Source organism: Phacochoerus africanus, chromosome 11, assembly GCF_016906955.1.
Source record: "Phacochoerus africanus isolate WHEZ1 chromosome 11, ROS_Pafr_v1, whole genome shotgun sequence".
In the NCBI taxonomy this organism is placed as follows: Eukaryota; Metazoa; Chordata; class Mammalia; order Artiodactyla; family Suidae; genus Phacochoerus; species Phacochoerus africanus.
In genome coordinates this window covers 8,515,605-8,539,223 of record NC_062554.1, presented here as the reverse complement: position 1 = coordinate 8,539,223, position 23,619 = coordinate 8,515,605, and the positions used below count along the sequence as shown (strand labels likewise).

The following is a 23,619-nucleotide window of genomic DNA, read 5'->3' as shown; positions in this document are numbered from 1 at the left end:
TAGGCTTTTAGTACAAACAGGGAAGTTTTGAGACTTTTTCTTACTGGATATTAAGCCCTCTTAATTTTTAAGTAAGTCGACTTTTACTTGACTCTTGCCAAATATTTGCTTCATGGCTAAAGATTTAACTGCTCTGCATTCTTGAGCAATATGAAATAATAAAAGCTAAGATAACAACATAATCAAAAATAAAGTTTATTCACTTGGCCAAAAAAGGCTGAACCTAAAAACTTCCCTTGTTCCCATAAACCAGTTACAACTGCATTGGACCAGAAGAACAGCAAAGATGCAGTCCACGGAGGGTCAGAGAAGTTGGGCTGGGCAAGGTAAGTCTCTGGGCCTACTGGCAACAGAAAAAAAGGGGCTGGTCACAGTTCCAGTGCCCGACCGTTTGTGCTGTTACCTTGTGATCCACAGGATATGTCAAGGTACATGGTCTACAAGGACATTTAGGGCAGACTGATGTGCTCCTCACTTGGGGGAGGCGGCATGGCATTATGAAAAGAAGATGAGCCTGGGAATGAAAACCCGGGTTCTAGTGGTTCTGTCACCTAGTTATTAGCTATACGATCTGGGGCCAATGAACCTTCACATGGTCACCTACTAAACTGGGATCATGTTACTTTGCAGAGATTGTTTTAAGAAGTAAATTCGGTAATAGTTTAAAGTACTTAGTGTAGCATCTTGCTATATACTTATATAATATCAAGAGTGAGTTCTCTTTTCTAACCTCTTTATGCTCTTTTTTTTTTTTTTATGGCCAGACCACGGAATATGGAAGTTCCAGGCCTAGGGGTCGAATCAGAGCTACAAGAGCAGGCTTACCCCACAGCCACCACAACACCACCGTCTGTGCTGTTACCTTGTGATCCACGGGATATGGATCACAGCTTGCAGCACCACCGGATACTTAACCCTCAGAACGAGGCCACAGATCGAACCCACATACTCATGGACACTATGTTGGGTTCTTAACCCGCTGAGTCACAATGGGAACTCCTATTCTCTTTTCATTGCTTGAGATTTTAAGGAAATTTAAATGATATAATGTTCATGAAAGCAATCTGAGGCCACTAGTATTTTTAATCATACCTGTAAAAAAATAAAGCTGAAGAACAAATAAATACATTTCATTGGCTATTGACTCAGGGTTAAAAAACTAATGCAAATGCAAAAATAACAATAAACAACAATAAAGACTTAGTCTTATCTTTCTAATTTCTACAGGTATGATTTCGATAAGCCTGAACTAGTTTTTTTTTTTTGTTGTTGTCTTTTTGCTATTTCTTGGGCCGCTCCTGCGGCATATGGAGGTTCCCAGGCTAGGGGTCCAATCGGAGCTATAGCCACCGGCCTACACCAGAGCCACAGCAACGCGGGATCCGAGCCGCGTCTGCAACCTACACCACAGCTCACGGCAACACCGGATCGTTAACCCACTGAGCAAGGGCAGGGACCGAACCCACAACCTCATGGTTCCTAGTCGGATTCGTTAACCACTGCGCCACGACGGGAACTCCCTGAACTAGTTTTTAACATGCTGCGTCTAATTCAAGAGGCTGTGAATATGGGAAAAAACCAACATACACAATATGTTATGTCAGGAGGAGATTCAGATGAAGTAATGTACTCCCAACTCTGCCCAAGTCAAATAAGGAAGAAAGCTAATCCATAGGTAAGGAGAAGGCAAACCTGAAGTCTGTGCTAACGGCTCACAGGAAAGATCAATGCCTTTTGATGGTCACTGCCTTTAGATGAGAAGTTCTTATTCAACAACAGGCCCACAGGCTACACAAAGGGGCATTTCACTTTTCCAGAAAAAAAAAAGGCAGAGGGGCACAAGAGAGAACAGGTTTTAGCATCACATTAATTATCATTTACTGAACTCCATGTGCCAGGCCTGGGCTAAAGCACTGTACCTACATTATCTCATTAACTCACTTTAAAGAAGAAACTAAGGTTTAAGAGTTAGGTGAGGTATTCAAATTCACAGAGCCATAACCTTGGAGCTGGAATTCAAATCTACACTTGTCTCAGTGGTTCTCAACCAAGGATGATTTTTGCCTTGCAGAGTACATCTGACAATGTCTAGTGACACTTTTTGTTGTCACAGCTGAGGGGATGAAGTGTGTGTTCTACTGGCATCCAGAAAGCAGAGGCCAGGAATTCTACTAAACATCGCAAATGCCCAGGATAGCCCCCCATATATACATGCACAGATATTGCTATTTAAAAAAAAAAACTAAACATTAAATTTCCTGCTTTATGATTTTAGTGTTATTTTGTTTAGTGCTTAATGGTGTCTACATACTATGTTCTCCGTCTTTTCTAGTGTTTTAGAATGTATCCTTTCCCTCCTAATAATGTTTATTGCTGCTCTCAAAAGTTTTTGATAATGAACTTGTGTTGCTGACAGAACAACCTTTTCACTGCAATGCTGAGTCTCTGCTAACACAGCATCATCTTAACAAATCCAAAAATTTACAAAATTGAAAAACCCATATATCCATTTAAATCTTCACATGAATCATGTTGTTTTCTTTCACTGGGTTCTTTAGATGCTATCTTTTGTCCCTTTTGATAGTTATTTACAAGGTCCTGAGACCTTTGTGTTGTGCCACAAGGGAACTCCTACACAAGTGCTTTTTATATTTTTTAAAGAAATTCTCAGTAGTTCCCGGCATGGCTCAGCGGAAATGAATCTAACGTCCATGAGGACTCAGGTTCGATCCCTGGCCTCGCTCAGTGGATTAAGGATCTGGTGTCGCCATGAGCTGTGGTGTAGGTTGCAGACATGGCTCAGACCTGGCATTGCTGTAGCTATGGCTGTGGCCAGCAGCAATATCTCTGATTCGACCCCTAGCCTGGGAACTTCCATATGCTGCTGGTGTGGCCCTAAAAAGACAAAAAAGACAAAAAGAAAAGAAATGAAAGAAATTCTCCCATGCTATCTTTAAAAAGCTTATTATTTGACCTCTCACATTTAGATCTATAATCTACTTAGAATTGATTTTTTTTTAAGTCAACTATGTTAAGGCCTAACCTACATTATGATAAAATGAACACATATGGAATACAGAGCTCAGTGAACTGACAGTGTACATATTTATGTAACCACATCCCTAAACAAGATATAGAACATTTTTAACACTCAACAGAGTCCCTTCAAACCCACGAGTAATCAATCTCCCACCCTACTCAGCCCTAGGCAACCTTTAATCTGATAACTATGACTATAGGTTAGTTTTGCCTGTTGTAAAATTATACAGCATATATTCCCTTATGTTGGGATTCATTTATTCAGCATATTTTTTTTATATTTATCCATGTTACTAAGTTTATTATTACATTATATTCCTTTTATGGATGAGTTGTGTTCCATTGTATGAATGTACCATAATTTGTCTATCCATTCAAGTGTTGTACATTTGAGTTGTATTTAGTTTGGGGCTGTCATGAATAAAACTGTAATGAACATTCATGTCGTTTTGTGGACAGATATTTTTATTTTGCCCGTCTAAACAGCTGCAAGTGGAATTGCTGGGTCAAGCAGTCAGTATATGTTTAAATTTATAACCTTCCAAAATGTTTCCCATGGAGATTACACCGTTTTATACAGTCAGCCCTCCATATCTGTGGGTTTCCACATCAGTAGATTTAACCAATCACAGATCGAAAATCGAATTACCCAGATACCAAAGGCCAACTGCACTGTGCCATTTTATATAGAAGACTTGAGCATCCGCAGACATTGGCATCCACGGGGTTTCCAGAACAATTCCTCCTCGCATATGGAGGGAGGATTGTACTCCCACTAACAATGCATGAGAGCTCCAGCTTATTCACATTCCTACATTCATTTGCACACACAGAAACCTTAGCTGTTCTAGAGAATGGAAGGGGATACACTGCATGTGGTTTTAATAAGTATTTACCTGCTGGCTAATAATGCTGAACATCTTCTCTTATGTTTAGTAGCCTATCTTATTTTGTGAACTATCTATCCAATCAAACCTTTTACCCTATTATATAAACTTTGTTATTAAGTCCAAGAGATCTTCATAAATTCTGGCTAAAGGTCCACTGTTAGGTACGCATTTTGAAAATATCTTCTCCCAGTCTTGACTATGCCTTTTTATTTATTTATTCACTAAGGAGTAAAAGATTTTACCCTTAATAAAATCCAATCTATCATTTTTGTTCTTCTGTGATTAAGATTCTTGGGTTCTTGACTAGTAAATCTCTGCCTGCTCCAGGGTCATTAATTTTTCTTCTACATAATTTTAACTTTTGTGTTTAGTCTATGATGCTTGTTTTCTTTTCTTTTTGTCTTTTTTGTCTTTTTAGGGCCACACCAGCAGCATACGGAAGTTCCCAGGCTAGGGGTCAAATGGGAGCTGTAGCCACTGGCCTATACACTAGTCACAGCAAAGCAGGATCCCAGGCACGTCTGCAACCACACCACAGCTCAAGGCAACACTGGATCTTTAACCCACTGAGAGGTCAGGGATTGAACCTGTGTCCTCATGGATGCTAGTCAGATTTGTTTCCACTGAGCCGCGATGGGAACGCTCTATGATCCGTTTTGAGTTAATGTCTGTATACTGTATAAAGCAATGCTTTTAAAGTATTTGCTTTTACTTACTCATCAGTTTGTACCAGGACCATTGTGGAAAGATTGTTCTTTTCCTACTGAATCACCTTTGCGCCTTTGTGAACATCAACTGACTACACATGAGGGTCTACTGCAAAACTACATTCTAGTCCATCGATCTATGTGTCTTCTCCTCATGCCAATACCATACTATCTTGATGACTATCATTTTTAAATCTGGTAGTAAAGTCCTCCATCAGAATCTACAAAAAAAAAGCTACTAGAACTACTGAATGAGTTTAGCACAGTTGTAGGATAGAGTATCAAAATATAAAAATCAATAGTATTTTTACATACTCACAAAGATTATATACCATCTACAGTAATATCAAAAGATGTGAAATACTTCAGATAAATTTGACAAAAGATAGGAAACTGAAAACCACAAAACATTGCTGAGAGAAACTACAGAGGACCTAAATAAATAGAAGGATACAATGTTGATGGGTCTAGAGACTCAGTTACTGAGATGTCAGTTCTCCCCAAATTGATCTATAGAGTCAATGTAATTCCAATCAGAACCCCAGAAAACTTTCTGGTAGAAATTGGCAAGCCAATACTAAAATTCAGGTGGATATACAGAGAACCAAGAAGCCAAAATAACTTCTAAAAAGAACAAAGTTGTAGGGTTAATACTAGGCTTATTATAAAGCTACAATAATCAAAACAGAATGGTACTGGTATGAAAATAAACAAATAGATCAATAATGAAGATAGAATATAGAGTTTAGAAATAAACCAACAAACACATGGGTAACTAATTTTTGATAAAGATAGAAAAGGCAATCCAATGGAGAAAGGACAGTCTTCTCAATAAGCGGTGGGAGAAAAACTGAGACACTCACCTGTACACCACATATAAAAATTAACTCTAAATGGAACATATACCTAAATGTAAAGCCTAAAACTATAAAATTTCCAGAAGAAAACGTAAGAAAAAATTTTTGTGACCTTGGGCTGGGCAAATAATTCTTGGATATAATACCAAAAGCATAATCCACAAAGGAAAAATGTATATAAATTGTATTTTTTGCAAGTTAAAAACTTTTACTCTTCAAAAGGCTCTATGAGAATGAGCCTCCCATTGGGAAAAAATATTTGCAAAGCATATACACCTGATAAAAGACTTGTATCCAGAATATATAAAGACCTTTCAAAATTCAACAGCAAGAAAATACATGACCACTTTTTTATTTAAGAAGGCAAAAGATTTGAATAGATATTAAATCAAAGAAAACATACAAAAGGCAAATAAACACATGAAAAGATGCTCAACATCATTAGTCATTAGGGAAATAGAAATTAAAACCAGAATGAGATCCCACTACAGACCAGTTAGAATTGCTAAAATTAAAAAAGACTGACCATAACAAATGCTGACAAAGATCAAGAGAAACCAAAACTTTCATACACTACTGGTAGGAATTAAAATGGTAAAACCACTTTGGAAAAACTTGGCAGTTTCTTAAAAAAAGAAACACACCTACCATATGATCCAGCCATCTCATGCCTATGTATTTACCTATCTTAAAAAAGGAAAAAAACCTACCATACAATCCAGCCATCTCATGCCTAAGTACTTACCTATGAGAAATATTCTATACAAAGATTTGTACATGAATATTCATGGTAGTTTATTTGTAATAGCAAAGAACTGGAAACAACCCAAATGTCTATCAACAAGCAAACAGATTGAAATAAAATGTGACATATCCACACAATGAAATGCTATTTTGCAATAAAAATAATAAACTATTGATACATGCAACTAAGTGAATGAATCTCAAAATAATTGTGCTGAGTGAAAAATTCAAACAGAAAAGCATAAACAAAATAAAAAACAGATAAGCTGGACTTCATCAAAATTAAAAACTTTTGTGCAAAGGAAATTATCAAATTATCAAAGTGAAAAGACAACCCATAGAATGGGAGAAAATACTTCAAATCACCTACGTGATAAGGATTTAATATAGAGAATTTATAAAAACTCTTACAACTGAACAACAAAGACAATCCAATTCCAACTGAACTAAAGACTTGAACAGACATTTCTCCAAAGAAGAGATATAAAATGGTCAACGAGCACACGGAAAGATGCTCGACATCAGAATTCATTAGAGAAATGGAAATCGAAAACCTATTGAGATACCCATTAGAACGATTACTTTAAAAAAATCAGAAAATAACAAGTGCTAACAAGAATGTGGATAACTGGAGCCCTCATACATTGCTGGTAGGAATGTAAAATGGTACAGCTGTTTTCTCAAAAAATTAAATATACAATTATTTCTATGACCCAGCAATTACACTCCTAGTTATATACCTCAAAGAAAAGAAGGTAGGGGGTCAAACAAATGCTTGTATACCAGTGTTTACTGCAGCATTATTCACAACAGCCAAAAAGTGGGAACAATCCAAGTGTCCATCAGGAGATGAAAGGATAAACAAAATGTGAATACATACAATGGATATCCAGTCATAAAACGGAATCGAAGTACTAAAACATTCTACAATGTGTATGAACCTTGAGAACACTATGTTGAGGGAAATAAGTCAGACAAGAGGACAAATATTTCCTTATATATTTTGGAATGGCAAATCTCTAGAAAGTGGAAGTAGGTTAGAGGTTATTAGGGGGTGGGAGATAGGGAGGTGATTAATACGTAAAGAGTTTCTATTTGGAGTGATGAAAAAATTTTGGAAAAAGAGAACAGTGATAATTGCACCACATTGTGAACATACAAGCTACTGAATTGGTTAAAATGGCAAATTTTCTGTGTGTGTTGTGTGTTTATTTTTAGGGCTGCACCCGCAGCGTATCGAGTTTCCAGGCTAGGGGTCCAATCAGAGCTGCAGCTGCCAGCCTAAGCCACAGCCACAGCCACTTGGAATCCAAGCCGTGTCTGTGACCTACACCATAGCTCACGGCAATGCTGGATCCTTAACCCACTAAGTGAGGAAGCCAGGGATTGAACCTGTAACCTCATGGACACTGGTTGGGTTCGTTAACCACTGAGCCACAACAGGAACTCCTATGTTGTATATATTTAATAGCACTTAAAAAGCTTTTTAAGTGTCAAATAACTTACTATATAAGTATTATGAATAATAATAAGTATAATAAGTATTATAATAACTTATAATAATAAGTATAATAAGTATTATTATAACTTATTATATAAGTATTATCTTTTTAATACTACAATCAACAACTTGTATGACAAGTTACCTAAGACAATATTTTAGTAGAAGACTTCAACTAACCTTCCGGTGAGAATCAGGTACTTAAACTTTCTACTAAAAGCCACAGAGCAAATTCCTAGCTAGAGGGCAAGACTCCATCAGAGCCCTACCGAGCTCACTAGATTCTTAAATCCTGTTCACACAAAGGCAGAGACGCCTATTCAATATTTGGAGCTAATTCACAGGTCTTGAATTAATACTTGTTCAAAATTGTAGAATCTGAGAGATAGGTATACAGGGGCTCATTTTATTATTTTTTCCACCTTTATATTTGTTTAAATGTTACAAAAATTAAAAATTTAGAAATCATTTATAACATCCACTATGCTACTTAACAAACCCCAGGTCCTGGGTGATTACAGAAATAACTGAAGGGCTTATAGAGCCTATACAGAGAGAGTTCTAATTACGGTTTTCAAATGCTAAGTAACTCCTCCAAAGTGCTATTAGTACTTCATATGTTAACTAGCCATTCTTAGAGTTTAGAAGAAAACACATATACATACTACATTGTTTCAAATGAAATAAATAAATAATATATATATATATATATATATATATATATATATATATTTTTTTTTTTTTTTTTAAGGCCACACCCATGGCACATGTAAGTTCCTGGGCCAGGGACTGAATCTGACCTGCAACTGAAGCAATGCCAGATCCTTTAACTCACGGCACCAGGCCAGGGATTGAAGCCACACTCCACAGTAACCTGAGCCTCTGCAGGAGGATTCTGAACCCACTGCACCACAGCACAAACTCCTCAAATGAAATATTTTAAAATACATTTCATAACACTCAGAATATAATCCCATCATGAATTTTCAACACAAAGTGCTTGTGTCCCATAACTTGTTTTCAAGTTTCTCCTCCCCCAGACACTAAGAGCGTCTTTCAATCTGGAACCATGTCTTATTCATCCTCGATTTTCCCTCTCCTACTTAAGTCTAGACACAATGCTTGTGTTCAGTAAGTTTAGTTCCACAAATATTTACGGAGCACTAAAATCTATATGTTAGGCAGTGCTTTCAGTGCTGGGAACAAAGCTGCTTGCATAAGCCTTACATTATAGTAGAATATGATTGAAATGAAAGATGAGATCTGACTGACCAATTTCTAAAAGCTCCTTTCAGGACTGAGGACAAGATGGCAGAGTAGAAGCACTCTGAGTTCATCTCCTCTCAAGAGCACAACAAAATCACAACTTACTTCTGAACGACTATCATTAAAAAAGACTGGAACCTACCAAAAAAGATATTCTACATCCAAAGACATAAAAATGAAACACAATGAGGAAAGGTGCACTCGCAATATAACCAAATCTCATAACACCAAATAGCCGACCCACAAACTGGAGAAGAAGTACACTGAGAAGTTCTCCCATAGGAGCGAGAGCTCTGAGCTCAACGTCAGGCTTCCCTGCTTGCAGGTTTGGCATTGAGAGAAGCCCACAGAACATCTGCTTTGAAAGCCAGCGGGGGTTGACTGCAGGAGCTCCACAGGACTGGAGGAAACAGAGACTCCACTCTTGGAGGGTACACACAAAGTCATGTGTGCACTGGGACCCAGCACAAAAGTAGTGACTTCATAGGAGCCTGAGCTGGACTTACCTGCTGGTCTTGGAGGGTCTCCTGGGGAGGCAGGGGGCGGCTGTGTCTCAACGTAGGGCAAGGATACTGGGGGCAGATGTACTGAGGAACATTCATCTGTGTGAACTCTCCTAGAGGCCACCATTTTCGCACCAAGACCTGGTCCCATCCAACAGCTTGTCTCCAGTGCTGGGACACTTCAGGCCAAAAGACCCAACAGGGTGGGAACACAGTCCCACCCCTCAGCTGATAAGCTGCCTAAAGACATCCTGAGCCCACAGCCACCTCTAGATATGCCACTTGACCCTGCCCTGACCACCTGAGGGCCAAGACCCAGGTCTACCCACCAGTGGACAGGCACCAACCCCTCCCACCAGGAAGCCTGCACAAGCCTCTAGATCAGCCTCACTCACAATGGGGCAGACACCAGGAGCAAGCAAGCTATGATCTGGCAGCCTCCAGAATTGAATCTGAAATGCAGATCAGAACCTACCCTAGGACTAACTGGTCCCTGACCCTTGGGTGACAAGAGGGGAGTGTACTGCTGGGACACTTAGGACAACCCTCACAGTAGGCCACTTTTCCAAGGTATAGAAATATAATTAACCTTTTACATACATAAAAATACAAATAGAAATTTAAATGAGATGGCAGAGGAATATGTTCCAAAAAAAAAAAAAAAGAACAAGACAAAACCCCAGAAGAACTAAGTGACATGGAGATAGGCAATCGACCAGAGAAAGAGAACAGAGTAATGTTTATAAAGAACTCAGGAAAAGAATGGATGGATGCACAGAGCAGGAAGTTATATGAAGTTTTTAATAAAGAATAACCAAATAGAGTTGAAGAGCTCAATAACTGACATGAAAAATACACAAGACAGAATCAATGAATAAATGAGGCAGAAGAACTGATAAGTGAGCTGGAAGACAAAGTAGTGAAAATCACTGCCACAGAACAGAAAAAGAAAAAGGATGAAAAGAAATGAGGACAGCTTAGAGACTTCTGGGAAAATGTCAAATGTACCAACAATTGCATTCAGTGACTCTGGAAGGAGAGAAAGAAAGGGCCTGAGAAAATATTTGTAGAGATAATAGCTGAAAACTTGCCTTATATGGGAAAAGAAACAGTTACCCAAGTTCAGGAATCACAGAGTCCCATACAAGATGAATCCAAGGAAGAAGACACATGGTAATCAAACAGACAAAAATTAAAGAGACAACAGTAAGAGCAACAAGGGAAAGTAACAAATAACATACGAGACTCCTCATAAGATTATCAGCTGATTTTTCAGCAGAAACTCTGCAGACCAGAGGGAGTGGTAAGATATATTTAAACTGATAAACAGGAAAAACCTATATTCAAGAATATCCAGCAAGGCTCTCATTCAGTGTTTTTTTTTTTCTTTTTTGTCTTTTTAGAGCTGCACCTGCAGTATATAGAAGTTCCCAGGCTAGGGGTCGAAGGGTCGAATAGGAGCTGTAGCTGTCAGCCTATGCCACAGCAATACAGGATCCAAGCTGCATTTGGGACCTATACCACTGCTCACAGCAATGCCAGATCTGTACCTGACTGAGCACGGCCAGGGATTGAACCTGCATCCTTATGGATACTAGTTGGGTTCGTTACACTAAGCCACAATGGGTACTCCTCTCATTCAGATTTGATAGAGAAGTCAAAAGTTTTACAGACAAGCTAAAGCTAAGATTTCAGCACCACCAACAAACAAACAAAAAAATCCTCTAAGCAGGGGGAAGAAAAGGCCACAACTAGAAACAAGAAATGGAAATGCTCCTCAGTAAAGTCAAACATACAGTAAGATAGAAAACCATCCACACACAAATATGATATCCAAATCAGTAATGGTGAGGAGAGTACAAATGCAGAATTTTCAAAATGCAACTGAAAGGAAGAGATCAGCAGCTTAAAACAATCATGTGTATATATGGACTGCTATATCAAAACCTCAAGGTAACCAGAAACCAAACACCTATAATAGATAGACATGGAAAAGAAAAAGGAATCCTAGCATAACACTAAAGATAGTCATTAAATCTCAAGAGAAGAGAACAAAAACAAAAGAAAGAAAAAATACCTACAGAAGAAAATCCAAAACAATTAATAAAATGGCAATAAGGGACATTTTTCACAGAACTCGAACAAAATATTTTTAAAATTGTTTGGAAGGACAAAAGACCCAGAATAGCCAAGGCCATCTTGAGAAAGAAAAATGGTGCTGGAGGAATCAGGCTCCCTGACTTCAGACTATACTACAAAGCCACACTCATCAAAACAGTATGGTATTGGCACAAAGACAGAAATGTAGATCAGTGGAACAGGATAGCCCAGAATTAAACCCACGCACCTACAGTCAACTCATCTATGACAAAGGAGGCAAGAATATACAATGGAGAAAAGACAGCCTGTTCAATAAGTGGTGCTGGGAAAACTGGACAGCCACATGTAAAAGAATGAAATTAGAACACTTCCTAACACCATACACAAAAATAAACTCAAAACAAACCTTTCCACAGAAAAGAAAATCATGGACTTGGAGATTAGACTTGTGGCTGCCAAGGGGGAAGGGGAGGGAATGGGAGGGACTAGGAGCTTGGGTAAATAGATGCAGAATGTTGCCTTCAGGATGTATTAGCAATGGGATCCTGCTGTGTAGCACTGGGAACTCTTTCTAGTCACTTATGATGGAACATGTAATGTGAGAAAAAAGAATGTATACATATATGTGTAACTGGGTCACCATGCTGTATGGTAGAAAAAAAATACATATATATAAATAAATGATAAAAAAATAAAAAAATAAGCTCAAAATGAATTAAAGACCTAAATATAAAATCGGATACTGTAAAACTCTTAGAGGAAAACATAGGCCAAACACTCTCTGACATAAACCACAGCAACATCTTCTCAGATCCACCTCCTAGAGTAACAACAATAAGAACAAAAATAAACAAATGGGACTTAATTAAACTTAAAAGTTTCTGCCCAGCAAAGGAAACCCTAAACAAAACGAAAAGACAACCCACAGAATGGCAGAAAATATTTGAAAATGAGTCAGCTGACAAGGGATTAATCCCCAAAATTTATAAACTCCTCCTACCGCTCCATACCAAAAAAAACACAAACAACCCCATCAAAAAACGGGCAGAAGATCTAAACAGACAATTCTCCAAAGGAGACATGCAGATGGCCACAAAACACATGAAAAGATGCTCAACATCACTCATCATTAGAGAAATGCAAATCAGAACCACTATGAGGTACCACCTTCCCCAGAATGGCCATCATCAAAAAGACTACAAACAATAAATGCTGGAGAAGGTGTGGAGAAAAAGGAATCCTATTACACTGTTGGTGGGATTATAAATTGGTACAACCACTGTGGAAAAGAGTATTGAGATTCCTCCGAAAACTAAAACTAGAACTACCATTTGATTCAGCCATCTCACTCCTGGCCATCTATCCAGAGAAAACCATGACTCAGAAAGAGACATGTACTTCAGTGTTCACTGCAGCACTATGTAGAAAAGCCAAGACATAGAAACAACCTACATGCCTATGGACAGAAGAGTGGATAAAAAAGATGTGGTACATATACACAATGGAATATTACTCAGCCATTAAAAGGAACAAAAGAACAGCATTCTTCGCAACATGGATGAACCTAGAAATTATCATGCGAAGTGAAGTCAGTCAGACATTGAGACACCAACATCAAATGCTCTCACTTACATGTGGAATCCAAAAAAAGGACACAATGAACCTCTTTGCAGAACAGATAATGACTCACTTACTTTGAAAAACTTATGGTTTCCAAATAAGACAGGTTGGGGGTGGAGGATGCACTGGGGGTTTGGGATGGAAATGCTATAAAATTGGGTTGTGATGATCATTGTACAACTATAAAAGTAATAAATTCATTGAGTAATATAAAGAAAATTTTAAAAAGTCCCCCCTCCAAAAAAAAGACAATAAGAACATACATATTGATAATTACCTTAAATGTAAATGGAGTAAATGCTCCAGCCAAAAGACTTAGAATGACTGAATGGATACAAAAATAAGACCTGTATATATGCTGTATACAAGAAGCTCATGTGTCTGCATCTAGAGACATATGCAGACTGAAAGTGAGGGGGTGGGAAAAGATATTCCACACAAATAGAAATCCAAAAAAAGCAGGAGTAGCAATACTCTTATCAGACAAAACAGACTTTAAAAATAAAGACAGAGAAAAGAAGGATATTACAAAATGATCAAGGGATCAATTCAAGAATAAGATCTAACAACTGTAAATACATATGCATCCAACATATGAGCACCTCAATATGTAAGGCAAATATTAATAGACATAAAAGGAGAAACTGACAGTAACACAATAATAGTGGGGGACTTTAACATCCCCACCTACATCAATGGGAAGATCATCCAGACAGAAAATCAACAAGGAAACACAGGCCTTAAATGACACCCTAGACCAGACAGACTTAATTGATATTTATAGAACATTCCATCCCAAAGCAGCAGAAAATACATTTTTCTCAAGTGCACATAGAACATTCCCCAGGATAAGATCACATTCTGGGCTACAAAGCAAGTCTTGGTAAATTTAAGAAAATTGAAATTACATCAAACATCTTTTCTGACCACAATGCTATGAGATTAGAAATCAACTATTAAAAAAAAAAAAAAAAAACCTGCCAAAACCACAAACACATGGAGGCTAAACAACATGCTACTAAACACTGAAGAAATCAAAGAGGAAATCAAGAAATACCTAGAGACAAATGAAAACGAAAGCACAATGATACTAAACTGTGAAAGGCAGAAAAAAAGTTCTAAGAGGAAAGTTTATAGCAGTATAAGCTTACCTCATGAAACAGGAAAAATCTCAAAAAACCTAACCTTACACCTAAAACAAGTAGAAAAAGAAGAACAAACAAAACCCAAAGTTAGTAGAAGGAAAGAAAGCATAAGGATGAGAGCAGAAGTAAATGAAATAGAGACCAAGAAAACAACAGAAAAGATCAATGAAACTAAACTCTAGTCTTTTTGAAAAGATAAGAAAAATTGATAAACCTTTAGCCAGACTTACCCAGAAAAAGAGGGCCCAAATCAATAAAATTAGAAATGAAAAAGGACAAGTTACAAGTGACACCAGAGAAATACAAAAGACCGTAAGAGACTACTATAAGCAACTATATACAATAAAATGGACGACCTAGAAGAAATGGACAGATTCTTAGAAAGACACAATCTCCCCAGACTGAACCAGGAAAAAACAGAAAATAGGAACAAAACAATTCAAGTACTGAAACTGAATCTGTGCTTAAAAAGTCCCGACAACAACAACAAAAACCAGTCCAGAACCAAATGGCTTCACAGGCAAATTCTACCAAACAGTGAAGAATTAGCTTCTATCCTTCTGAAACTATTCCAAAATATTGCGAAAGAAGGAACACTTATAAATTTACTCTGTTAAGGTAACCATCACCCTGATACCAAAACCAATATCACACAAAAAAAGAAAATTATAGGCCAATATCATTGATGAACATAGACACAAAAATTCTCAATAAAATACAAGCAAACTGAATCCAACAATACAATAGGATCACATATGATCAAGAAGGATTTATCCCAGAGATGCAACAATTTTTCAATATCCACAAATCAGTATGATATACCACATTAACAAAGTGAAAAATAAAAACCATGTGATTATCTCAATAGACGCAGAAAAAGCTTTGGCTAAAATTCAACATCCATTTATGATAAAAACACTCCAGAAAGTGGGTATAGAGAGAACCTACCTCAGAGTTCCCTCGTGGCCTAGTAGTTAAGGATCTGGCATTGTTATTGCTGTGGCATGTTTTCAATCCCTGGCCCGAGAACTTCCATATGCTGCAGATGTGGCAGAAAAAAAAGAGAGAAAGAACCTACCTCAACATAATAAAGGCCACATATGACACACCCACAGCTAACATCATACTCAATGGTGAAAAGCTGAAAACATTTCTTTTAAGATCAGAAACAAGAAAAGGATGTGCACTCTCACCACTTTCATTCAATACAGTTCTGGAAGTCCTAGTCACAGCAATCACAGAGGATAAAGAAATAAAAGGAATCCAAATTGGAAAAGAAGAAGTAAAACTGTCACTGTTTGCAGATGACATGATTGTATACATAAAAAATCCTAAAGATGCTACCAGAAAACTACTAGAGCTCTGCAATAAATTCAGTGAAACTGCAGGATATAAAATTAATACACAGAAATCTGTTGCATTTCTATATGCTAACAATGAAAGATCAGAAAGAGAAATTAGGGAAACAATCTCATTTACCAGTGCTAAAAAGAATAAAATAGCTAGCAATAAATCTATCTAAGGAGGGCAAAGAACTGTTACTTTGAAAACTGTAAGATGTTGATGGAAGAAGTCAAAGATGACACAAACAGATGGAAAGATATATCATGTTCTTGGACTCTAGGATGACTACTCTATTCAAGGCAATCTACAGATTCAATGAAATTGCTATCAAATTACTACTGGCACGAACTCGAACAAAAAAAAATTTTAATTTGCATGGCAACGCAAAAGCAATAGTCAAAGGAATCTTAAGAAAGAAAAATGGCTTTCTGACTTCAGGCTATACTACAAAGCTACAGTCATCAAAACAGTACGGTACTGGCGGGGGGGGGAAAAAAAAACCCACAGAAATTAGATCCATGGAACAGAAGAGAAAGTCCAGAAATAAACCCACACACTTATGGTCAATCAATCTACAACAAAGGAGGCAACAATATACAATGGAGAAAAGAAGAGTCTCTTCAATATATGGTGCTGGGAAAATTGGACAGTTACAGGTAAAAGAATAAAATTAGAACATTCTCTAACACCATACACAAAAATTAACTCAAAATGGATTAAAGGCCTAAAAGTAAGACTGGATACTATAAAATTCCTAGAGAAAAACAGAGGCAGAATACTCTTTGACATAAATCACAGCAGTACCTTTTTGGATCCATCTCTTAAGAATACTGGGGGAAAAAAGCAAAAATAAACAAATAGGATCTAATTAAACTTAAAAGCTTTTGCATAGCAAAGGAAACTATAAGCAAAATGAAAAGACAGCCTACTTAATTGGAGAAAATATTTGCAAAATGATGCAACCAACAAGGGGGTTAATCTCCAAATATACAAACAGCTTACACAGCTCAATATTAAAAAAAAACAAAAAACAAAAAACAGGCAACCCAATCAAAAAATGGGCAGAAGACCTAAAGAAACATTTCTCTAAAGAAGATAGGCACATGAAAAGATGCTCAATATTGCTAATCATCAGAGAAATCCAAGTCAAATCTATAGTGAGGTTATCACCTCACACTAGTCAGAATGGCCATAATTAAAATGTCTACAAATAATAAAATGCTGATGGTGAGGAGAAAAAGGAATGCTCCTACACTGTTAGTGTGAATGAAAACTGGTACAGCCCTTATAGAGAGCAGTATGTAGGCTCCTGAGAAAACTAAAAATAGAACCACTATATGATCCTACAATCCCATTCCTGGGTATTATCTGGAGAAAAACATAATTCAAAAAGATACATTCAACATTCATTGCAGCACTGTTTACAATAGCCAAGACATGGAAGCAACTTAAATGTCCATCGACATATGAATGGATAAATATGTAGTACATAGATACACATGGAATATTACTCAGCCATAAAAAAGGATGAAATAATGCCATTTGCAGCAACATGGATGGACCTAGAGATTTCCAAACTAAGTGAAGCAAGCCAGACAGAGAAGGACAAATATCATATGATACTGCTTATATGCAGAATCTAAAAGATGAGATATAAATTAACTTATATACAAAACAAATAGACCCACAGACATAGAAAATAAATTTATGGTTACCAAAGGGGAAATAGGGTGGGAAGGGATAAATTAGGAGTTTAGAATTAACATAAACACACACTACTATATATAAAATAGAAAACAACAAAGACCTATTGCATAGCACAGGGAACTATATTCAATACTTTGTGATAACCTATAAGGGGAAAGAATCTGAAAAAAAAATAGATATGAGTATATGTATAATGAATTATTTTGCCATATATCTCTAACAGAACATTGTAAATCAATATAAATTAAATAATACATAAATAAATAAATAGTCCTTCCAACAAATATTCTATGCAATATCAACTATACTTATTTGTGTAAACTGTACCAGTCACCATGTTTTTGGAAGCTTCTCTTCATTCCTCAATAAAAGGTAACCAAGCTGACAGTGCCATGAACACAGGGCTGATGGGAAGAGTGCTGCCCAATGGTACTTTAAAGATTTGAGGTTCACATATCCATAATTTTCTCTTTTTCTTATCTAAATTGGTAAAATAGTCCACCACCCAATGACAGTAGACTATAGAAATACTTGAGAGTTGTAGGACTTTCTGGCCTCATGGTGTTTCAGTAATTTTTTCCCCAATAAACAACTAGTAACAGATTTTTCCTATACGATTATATATTAAGACATATAGTAAATTATTTAAGTTATGCACATTTAACTCATTTCCTACATTTTCTAGTTATCTCTCAGCCAAAGGTTCTCAAACTGGGACCCTAAACCCATAAGAAAATTCACAAAGGAGTAATGGAAAGATTTTAAGTTAATTTTCAATATGTACTTTAACAATCTAACTAATCATACACTGATAGTCCATAAGGTTGTATCTGCTAAATATCACCCTCTCAATAAATAGGCTGAATACATTTTTGTTGCTTATCTAGGGCTTATTCTTTAATAGAAGGCATCAACAACATTTTAAATTGTTATTGGGGTTATGAAAGGAGTATAATGTAAGTTGGGCACCACTGCTTCAGAAACATTGCTTTAGAACAGGATGAACTTGTTCGATATTCAAATTAGTGTCAGAACATTTCAATTTACCTTGGTATCTATAGTGATTAGTGCTCTGTATCTTCTTTTTGGCTCCTAGACTCTCATTTAATACCAACAGTTACCACTTCTATAGAGTCTAACTGGTGACTACTGCTGATGCCACTCACAAAAATAGTGTTTGGAGTAAGTAAGAACTACTTAAAGCTTCTACCTCACAGCATCCTGAAATCATAGCAAATACTGCATACAGGCTAAAGCCATGACTTCAACTTTAGCCATCACAAAAATAGCACCAAAGCAACCATCTGCTCTTCTGATTCTTACCCAATTTTAAAGAAATCACATTGATGATACTGTGCTATCTTCACTTTAAATTCTCAACACTTCTCAATTTAAACGTTATGCTTAGAATAAAGTATGCTTATTTATGACAGCATAACGTTTTACAAATGTTTCCCTTTATATAATAAAGTGTTTTATTTTCTGTTTATTTATTTTTAATTTTATGGCCACACCCATGACATATGGAAGTTCCCGGGCTAGGGATCGAATCCAAGCTGCAGCTGCAACCTACGCCACAGCCAAGGCAACGCTGAATCCTTTAACCCACTGGGCCGGACTGGGGATCACACCTGCACCTCTGCAGTGACCCGAGCCACTGCAGTCAAATTTTTAACTCACTGTGCCCCAGCAGGAACTCCTGTAATAAAATGTTTTAAATTACTTCAATATAAGTTTTAAATTACTACATGTGTTACACAGAAATGCATATAAAATTAATTTTAAGTGTTAAAGTTTATATAAAAATTGAACCAGCAGATCATATACATAGTTGCCAAGCTAAAAGGCTAAATGAAGGGGAAGGCACTTAGGAGAAGTATCAAGTAAGAGTTCTAAGTCACTGGTTACAAAAAGGTAAAAATAGGTCTTCACTGTCCAAAGTTCAAAGAATTCATTTCTGGTTCACACCAATAACTTTCCAGCTTTTTTTTTTTTTTTTTTTAAGTCTTTTTGCCATTTCTTGGGCCACTCCCGTGGCATATGGAGGTTCCCAGGTTAGGGCTCGAATTAGAGCTGTAGCCGCCAGCCTACACCAGAGCCACAGCAACTCGGGATCCCAGCCTCACCTGTGACCTACACCACAGCTCAGGGCAACACCAGATCCTTAACCCACTGAGAAAGGCCAGGGACTGAACCCGCAACCTCATGGTTCCTAGTCAGATTCATTAACCACTGCACCACAGCAGGAACTCCACTTTCCAGCTTCTTAACCACAACTTTTTTTTTTCTGTCTTTTTGTCTTTTTAGGGCCACACCCTTGGCATATGGAGGTTCCCAGGCTAGGGGTCGAATCAGAGCTGCAGCTGCCAGCCTACACCACAGCCACAGCAATGCAGGATCTTAGCCGCTTCTGTGACCTACACCACAGCTCATGGCAACACCAGATCCTTAACCCACTGAGCGAGGCCAGGGATCAAACCTGCATCCTCACAGATAACTAGATGGACTCGTTTCCGCTGTGCCACGATGGGAGCTTCTTCACCATGACTTTTTGACAGTGAGCCATTGGTCAGCCATTTCTTACTCAAATGAACAAATTTAAATATGGCAGCAATGGAGGGGGAATACTTTGTGCTAGATTTTTTTACAATTCCTAATTTTAAAGAATAATAGTTCTTATATATGGATTACTACTATGTCCCAGGCACTCTTGTACAGTAACCCTATAAGCTAGGAACTATGAGGTCCATTTTACAGACCAGGAAACTAAGACATGGAGAGATGAACTAACTTGCCCAAATTCACATGCAGAACTCAGTCGGCCCTTAAGCATTTTAATACCACCATCTCTCAGCTTAGGGCAAGACAGCCACATCATTTGTATGGTAATTTATTGAGCACCTGAAATTTTTTTTAAACGTTTGAGATAAACAAGAAAGTTGACTCTCAGAAGTAAGTAGCAAATGAAGCTTTTAAACTCTCATTTGAATCCAAAAAAAAACAACTAAACTTACAATTTTACTGAAAGCGAATTATTTTTGAATTTTTACACAAATTTGGATAGATTTGGGAAATTTAGAAAATCTTCTTGTGGGAGCTTTATTAAATACCATATTTTTTGGCAACTCCCGCAACATACAAAAGTTCTCAGGCCAGGGATTCAATCCATGCCACAACCATAGCCAAAGCCACAGCAGTGACAATGCTGAATCTTTAACCCACTGGGCCACAGGGAACTCCTAAATATCATATTTTTAAAAGTTATTTCTGATTCCTGAGTGATTTGGCTTTGAGGAAAATGCTGATATGCATCTATTACAATATTTCCTGTTATTCTATGCAGCCATGAGAAACACTGGCATGTAGAGCAGAGATGATCACAGCCTTGTAAATCAGCTATACTTCAACAGAACTTTAAAAACGAAAAAAAATGTTGGCATGGATCTAAATATATAGATATGGAAAGCTCTATGTTAAATGAAAAAGTTAGTAAAAATGGCAGGAACAGTGTGATCCCACCACAAATCTGTTTCGTAAAAACTCTTAAGCTTAAGATAAACATGTTTTCCTTCCAGCTTTACTGAGATATAATTGACATACAGCACTGTACAAGTTCAAGGTGTAGAGCATAATCATTTGGCTCAGATACATCATGAAAGGATTCTTACATTAAGTTTAGGGAACATTCACCATTCCATATAGATACAAAATTAAAGAAATAGGCAACAGTTTTTTCCTTGTGATGAGAACTCCTAGGATTTGCTCTTTCATACGCGGCATACAGCAGTGTTCATTCTATTTATCATGTTGTACACTGCATCTCTAGGACGCATATTTACCTTAGAACTGAGACCTTTGTACTCTTTGACTACCACCCAGTTCCCTCTCCTGTCATCTCCTGCTTCTGGTGACCACAAATCTTTCTGAGTCTGTTTGTTTGTATCTGAAGTATAACTTACAACACTCTGTTGGTTCCTGTTACACAACGCAGTGATTCAACATTTCTCTACTCAAGATGATCAGCATGATAAGTCTAGTTCAGATCGGTCACCATAACAAAGACAGTACACGGTTATCAACTGTTTCCCACACTGCACATTTTCACACTTGATGACGCAATTGTTCTCCAATTGGAAGTTCGTGTCTCTTAATCTCCCTTCCCTATTTCTTTTCTCCCTGCTCCCCTCTGGCAACCACCTGTTTGTTTCCTGTATCTGTAACTGTTTCTGTTTTGTTGTTGTGTTCATTTGTTTTGTTCTTTAGATTCCACCAACGAGTGAAACCATACAGTATCTGTCTTTTGCTGTCTGATTTATTTCACTCAGCATAATGGGGGTGGGGGACGTTTGGCAGAGGATGCACTATCCTCAGTGAGTTCCTGTTCAGTTTGTTTCTCCACAATGTTTCCAAGTGTCTGGGGGTTCCCACTTCTCTGTCCCCTTTCCTGCTTCCCTCTGATCTCTGGAGGCTCAGAGTAATCAGTGGTTTTGACTATATTACTCACTTCTCTGCATGGAATGGTCAGAACAACAACATTAAAATACCCAAAGATATTTTGGTACTAACATAGTGTGGTCTATAGCAAGAAAGATGTGCATTCTGCTCCAACCCATGAGATTACCAAGGAGAGAGAGAGCCAAGACAGTGTAAAGGAGAATAAGAAAAAAAGACTTGATTAATACTATTAAGAGTACAGAAGCCAGAGAGTTCCCATTGTAGCGCAGCGGAAACAAATCCAACTAGGAACCATGGGGTTTCGGGTTCAATACCTGGCCTTGCTCAGTGGGTTAAGGATCTGGCATTGCCGTGAGCTGTGGTGTAGTTCACAAAAGTGGCTAGGATCCACCGTTGCTGTGGCTCTGGCGTAGGCTGGCAGCTACAGCTCCGATTAGACCCCTAACCTGGGAACCTCCATATGCTGCTGGTGCAGCCCTAAAAAGACCAAAGAAAAAAAGAGTAGGGGGAGTTCCCGTCATGGCGCAGTGGTTAACGAATCCGTCTAGGAACCATGAGGTTGTGGGTTCGGTCCCTGCCCTTGCTCAGTGGGTTAATGATCCGGCGTTGTCGTGAGCTGTGGTGTAGGTTGCAGACGCGGCTCGGATCCCGCGTTGCTGTGGCTCTGGTGTAGGCCGGTGGCTACAGCTCCGATTCGACCCCTAGCCTGGGAACCTCCATATGCTGCGGGAGTGGCCCAAGAAATAGCAACAACAACAACAACAACAACCAAAAAAAAAAAAAAGAGTAGGGAAACTGAATTAAGTAAATGTACAAACAATAAAGCCGCCCAACAGAGAACAACTTAAATGTTTGGAGGCTATAACTGGCAGACTTCAAAAAGCCCCAGAAGATGCCTAAAAAAGAGAAGTGAGTCTCTGCGTCCTCAGTTGGTAGTAGCTGCACCTGCTATTGCAGACTCTCTCCCTTTTGACACACAGACAACCAAGTCCAAGCTGCTTAGGCAGCTCCAGTGGCACTTCAACATAAGGGCACAGAAAGAAACAGAAATACCTAAAATTCATTTCAGTAACATTAGCTATAAAAGTTGCCAGATCTGCCACAGCCAGCATTGGAATAAGACCACTGCATCAGATTTAGTTTGATGAAGGAGCTGAGAGTAATGCTGGCCAGGAGAAGACCCTTAATTTTAGAAAAAGTTTTAGGGAAAATATACTCGAGAGGAACAGACAATATTTTGGGGCTTAAGGCAGTTACCGAAGAGGCACCTGACACATCTCACTTTGGGATGTGTAATTTGCTAAGCAGTTAGCCGCAGTCAGTGAACAGCCTTTTCAGAATGGTTTTGAGGAGATAAGCCAATGGACAGAAGAGGAAAAAACTGTGGCAGTTCCTAATTAACAATGGAGCAGTTCTTGATGATAATGGTTTAGAATTTCATGAATATATGTTTCTGAATAAACACCTGGAGGATTTTCCAAAACAAGGACCAAGCTGCCACTTCATGGAGCCTGGTGACCTTTGGCTTTTCCAAAAACCCCTGAGTGTTAAGCAAAAGGTCAAAGAATAGATTGATTTTATAAATTATTTTAGTGAAAAACAGGACATTCTAAAAGGAAGTGGCATACAGGTCAACTGGAGACCATGGTAATTTTTATTTCATAATATTGGAGATTGGTGTTATAATCAAATAAAATAATTTTACTAGAAAAATATGATAAACATTTAAATATGGTTATTA

The 23,619-nt window shown here is 37.8% G+C and overlaps 1 protein-coding gene and 1 pseudogene across 3 annotated transcripts in view; one reads left to right on the top strand and one right to left on the bottom strand.

The window, feature by feature from the left end:
* The window catches only part of RNF169 (ring finger protein 169), a 105,622-nt gene that overhangs the window by 34,189 nt on the left and 47,814 nt on the right, over positions 1–23,619 (bottom strand). The gene's annotated exons all lie outside the window — the stretch shown is intronic.
* LOC125110614 (28S ribosomal protein S31, mitochondrial-like) lies at positions 287–23,619 on the top strand (annotated as a pseudogene).